This window comes from Loxodonta africana, chromosome 1 (genome assembly GCF_030014295.1).
Source record: "Loxodonta africana isolate mLoxAfr1 chromosome 1, mLoxAfr1.hap2, whole genome shotgun sequence".
Classification (NCBI taxonomy): Eukaryota; Metazoa; Chordata; class Mammalia; order Proboscidea; family Elephantidae; genus Loxodonta; species Loxodonta africana.
In genome coordinates this window covers 184,911,734-184,917,347 of record NC_087342.1, presented here as the reverse complement: position 1 = coordinate 184,917,347, position 5,614 = coordinate 184,911,734, and the positions used below count along the sequence as shown (strand labels likewise).

General features: G+C 37.1%; 1 pseudogene; it reads right to left on the bottom strand.

Moving 5' to 3' along the window:
• Positions 1–3,658: 3,658 nt before the first annotated feature.
• On the bottom strand, positions 3,659–5,101 carry LOC111750353 (small integral membrane protein 14-like; annotated as a pseudogene).
• Positions 5,102–5,614: the final 513 nt, after the last annotated feature.

The window sequence follows — 5,614 nt, the reverse complement described above, 5'->3', positions numbered from 1 at the left end:
TCTGTGGTCCCAGAGACAGACAGAGTAGCTGTCTCCATTCCCAAAGGTGTTCCACTTTCCACATCTATGCTCACAAGGCCCAGTTTGTTTCCACATTTATTACAGTAAATAAAAATCCTTTCACTGAGTTAGTTTGAGTGGGTTTCTTGTTTTTGTTACTAACGTTTTCTATTTATTCATTAATAAAAAGCACATAGTACAAGCCCTTTGGTCCAATGTAAGTAATCAGGAGAGATTAATAATAAACACTGGATGGCACAGACATGACTTGTTTGGCATGATTTAAACATTTAAAAACAGCAATTAATATTTAGCATATCACATGACCACTTTTGCTTTTAACAAAGTAGTCATCAGGCATGGTAACAAATACATACGATTTTTCATTTAGAAATATTAGTCTAAACCTACTATTGCAGCAACGAAAAGTTAATCATTAACTGTAAACTCTCCTTATTTTTCCTTCTTCAGGTTGCTGTTTTGTGTCTTAAGCTGAGCTGATCAAATTTTAGCACATGTGCATTGCAAGTGACAGGCTTTCATTCTGAGTGACAGACTTCCACGGTTCTTTCGAAAATGTAAGATATCTATAATTCCATAAGTGCTTTCACATCACATACCACAAAGACACCTGAAGTAACCACAGAATAGCTGCACTCAATAGTTACTTCAGAAAATCTCTGCAAGTTCCAAAATATGATTTGCTGACCATGGGTTAGTGGTTGGATAGCTACATGATAACATCTTTTACTATAAACATTTCCAATGTTAACTCTAAAACAAAATAAGCTCTTAATGGCATTTGTGGAATGTTTAAGAGCCACAGATAATTACAGTGTGGAGTTTTATCTTTCTTTTTTTTTCTGTATTATTTTAAAAGGATTGTAGCCATGGTTCAGGTGAATGTTCATAAGCCGAGTAATGATTTAATAATGTGCTCAATAATAAGGCCACAGGTAGAAGTTTTAAGAATTAAATAGAATAATGTAAATTACTAGTTAGGTTAACAAGACTGCTTTACGTGCACTGCGCTGTCTTTCAGGAATGCAGAGAAGTTTTATGAGCGAAAAAATAAGACCAAATATTTCACTGTGATAAGAACTTTTCTTACTAAGCAAGTAGGTTCATGTGGAAATAAGGCTAAAATCCTAGATATAACGTCAATTAAGTTTATGTGACGGAAACAGAGGAATAAGAATCCAGATTCTCAGGTCTGTAGCTAACACCAGACATTCTGTTTCCATGTAATGCCCATTTCTTAACCCAAAGCCGATTCTCAGCTATTTGTGAGCTATAGATTCACTATATATACATCAGTATCTCTGCCAGAGCTTGGCTTTCTAGCAGCTTAGAAGACAGATTGCCAGGGTATAAGGGTAAGGCTTCAAAGTTCAGGGGGCAGAGGCAGGAAAATGGAATGCTATTGGAACTGAGCTCCGTTTTATGCTGTTCCTGCCCTTTCTACCTTAAATATATTACCAGCTATAGAGCTGGGAAGGTTTCCAGTAGGCCACAGCAAGAGGAAAAACCCTTATTCTATGGTGTTCATTTATCCAGGATCTGACATACCTGTGTTATGTTACTACTCTATTAGCACAAGTAATTAAGAATTGGTCGTATTATTTCAAAAAGTTGAGCACAAAGCCAAGATACACAAGGAGGAATGAAGCAGTCAATATTGGGTTATGTAATGAAATAACACCCTGATGGCCTGTGTGATCATAGTGAAGGAAATGTATATATATGTATATATACATATTCCATGAGTATGTCAGAGATTCTATTAAAAGTGCAGTGATACAGAGAAGTTTATGCAATTCATACAAGTAATTTCTCAGATCTAATTTTCTTTATACAATGAAAATAGACTAGACTGATCTAGGGGGGAAGAAACCTTGCCATTAATAGCAAAATACCTTCTAGCCCACATAAGTAACCGGCAATCACTTGCTAGGAAAAAATTCCATAACCACATAGGTCATGTAGACATTTTTTATGCCATTTGTATTCACTTTTTTCAAACTGAGCAAAACAGTGCAACCTTTTACTTTTCTTACATTTCAAAACTTTGCTTATATTAACACTCCTCCCTGTCCAAATCCATCCCATTTCGAAGACAGGGATGAGATATTGGGTAAGAAAAAGATCCTTGAATTCACTAAAATTTTTTAAAAGTCAGAATGATAAAAAAAGGACTTAATTTTTTTTTTTCTTCAAATAAAAAAATAGAGTGCAGGCAGTCCCGGCTTATGAATGTCTGACTTACAGACAACTCATACTTAAGAAAGAACTGCCATATTATTTTAAAAATCTGAGTTAAATACAATGGTTTGTGATAACAAACGCATGCACTTACTTTGTGACACTCGCTTACTTTGTGACACTCGTGAAAACATTGCGTGGTTTGGATGTGTTTCTTAAGTGTTTTATATGCACAGAAAGGTAAAATATATACTGTATACTAAGGCAAACATTTGACTAACTGGCGCCAAATAAGAACCACATGTACCTGCTCTGACCGACCCACAAATTCAGTTTGAAGACAGACTTAGGAACAGACCTCATTCGTGACCTGGGGACTGCCTGTAAGTAAGTAATATGCATTCAAATATCAGTAACCAAACAAGCCCCCAATATAGCTTTAAGAGAGTTTCATTCTAACAGGGAAGTGTAAGAGCAGAAAAGAAAGTTCCTAAGAGGTATACTTTTAACAATAAATTATAGTTTAAATTATTACTGTATAGATTATACCTGGCAAAGGCAGAAAGAGTTAATTTCTCTCCTGCTTTCATGACCCTTTGTAAGGCTAGTGTACAATGGATTACAAGTATCATATAATGGACTGCTAAATATCTACCATATTGCTCAATCATGTTTATTTCAAGTTTTCTTAACATTAGACATTTTTTAATGGGAGTAAAAAACTTAATAAGCAACCATTTCATTTTTTCTCTTCTCCAATTCTAGTCACATAAGCCAGTCGTGGTGGATGATACAGTTTTCAGCTAAAACCTGTAAAATATTCAAAAGGCTGCTATGGTCCCAAGAACAAGAGAAAACAGCCATCCACAAGTGAACCATCATGGTAAATACAAATACGATGTGGTTCTAATTTTCTTTCACGTAATCTCAGACAAACCCAAATAACTTTATAAATATCTTATGCAAAAAAGCAATTTTAAAGCCTATAAAACCATTTAAAATATTTAAATGCAGAGATCTCAAATTTCCTTCACTCAGACCAGAAATCATCACAAAAATTATGATCATAGTTAAATAGAATGAGTGGAATGTTTAGGACAACCAAAAAAAAGCCTCATGTAACTTTTTTTAGTATCATTTACTCAAAAATACTGTAAACAGAAATGCCGGTAACACAGGAAGCAAAAAATAAGCTTGCAAGTGAAATTTCTAGAAGCTCATGAAAACAATACCATCCCATACTGCAAATGCAAAAGGAAAAGCAGTTCTAATGGGGTTAAGAATACTCCAGTCATCTTTTTTCTTTTGGTTGTACAAAGTGTTTAGCTAATTTCGCTTCCCATATCAGAAAGTTGGAAACCCCGGTGGCATAGTGGCTAAGTGCTACGGCTGGCTGCTAACCAAAAGGTCAGCAGTTCAAATCCACAGGCACTCCTTGGAAACTCTATGGGGCAGTTCTACTCTATCCTTTAGGGTCGCTATGAGTCAGAATCGACTCAACGGCAGCGGGTATGGTATCACAAACTTAGTCCACAGGATCTTGTCCATTATGAGGACTGGTTGGTTCTCCAGGTAATTTTGGATCCTCTTAGATTAGGAGGTCTCAGTAAGAACAAGATCACTGCAATAATCTTCCAGGCCATCAAGATCATGGTAATACTATACCATTATCACCAGACAGTCCTGGTAATTCCTGAGGATATTCTGTGTCTGTGCAGTAGGACTGGGACTGCCTCAATGAATTGATTAGCCTTCTTATCGCACATTCATGACAGCAAACACATTCACATGGATTGAATCCACCTTCTGCCATGATTACTCAGCTTGATTTAACTTGACTGTTTAAATTCACTCAGACAACAACAGACAGGGCAGGGAAGGTGGGAGTCACGACCAAGGCTAAGCAGAGAGCTTGAGTGGGTTTTGTTCCTTGCAGTTAAAGGTCTAGTAAAGCACCCCTGGAAAATGTGTTCTAAGTTATTTGACATCACTTGCTGTGAAACTGAAACATCAACAGCTGTGGTCATCTAAGACAAGACTATCTAAGGTTGGTCATAGAGCTGTCATTACTGGACAAAAAAATTTCTCCTCAACCTCGAGAGAAGTAAAGTGAATTATAACAATACTATATAAGCTGAAAAGCTTTGCTTCTTCACTGTGCCCACTCCACCTGCTCCAAATTCACCCATTCTGTGCTTACAGGCTGCTCTATTCCTCTCCTATTGCCCATGAAAGGGTGGGAGGCCCAGCCCTCCCTGGGAATGCCCAGAGTACCAGCACTTGGGTAGCCACAGCCAAGAACAAACATAAAAGCCAAGATAATTGTACCAAATTACCTAAGAATCCCCTGAACCCAGGAGAGGGAAAAGAATCTCAGAGAACAGGAACAAAACCAAGTAGGGGCTTGGATTCAAAAGCCATAGCAATGGTCATCCAAGTCCTTGATTTTCCCCATGACTGGTATAATCTGAGAAAGCAAGGGGTAATTACATACATCGGTGCTTTTGTTGGCTTTTTGTTAAATTCATTTAAGATTTTTGTTGAAAACCTTATTATTTTTTCATACTGTTTCATTTGTCATCTCACTCAATAAACTTTCAAAGGCAAGATAATGCCAAGAATTGTCTTTTATCCTCCACTACATTTGGCATAATACTGGACACATGGAAGGCATTTAAAGAGGTTTATTGAACTGAGCTATTGAATAACTAGTTTCTCAAATGGGGTTAATAAATTTCTATTTACCATATGGTAGATCTAGCCCCATATCTTGCTGGAGAAAAGCAAAAAAGTATAAACCACAGGTGGAAAATGCTTTGCCTACCCTAACCTCTAAACCTTAATTGATTTTCAAGTCTTTGTTGAATTTTCCTCCAATATATTCTTTTATTATTTAAGCTGTTCCACAACATGGATTCCTGCCAGGCCAAGCTTGAAGCACATTACTTCAGCCCACTTGAAGTCACACACACAGAGAGGTCATTGCTTTTGCCTAAAGCAGATTTTTTTGTTCATTGAGCTTTTTTCTAGCATTGCACACAGCACCTTGCATAGTTGTCTGCACACACTGGACACTGAATAAGTGCTTTGCTGTTTCAAGTAATTCACTGTCCCCAGAGAATCTTCCAAATAACCCAAAACTAGGGATGAAAATGAAATCTCAAAGTCTATTTTTAAAGACAGAATCAGAAAATGAAACTGATAGCCATTGTTCTGTCCCCTCAGCCACTGTGTCAGAATTCCCTTGAAATCAGAATTTCCTCAGGCCTATAGTTTCCTGTGGTGGGTGCCTGGCTCACTCATTCTCTCTTTGCCCACCTTGTCTCTCTTGTTGATTCGTTGAATTGTTTACCTCCTTAATAAACACAAACCTCCCAGAGCAAACACAAACTCACTGGCTTCTCTTATCCAC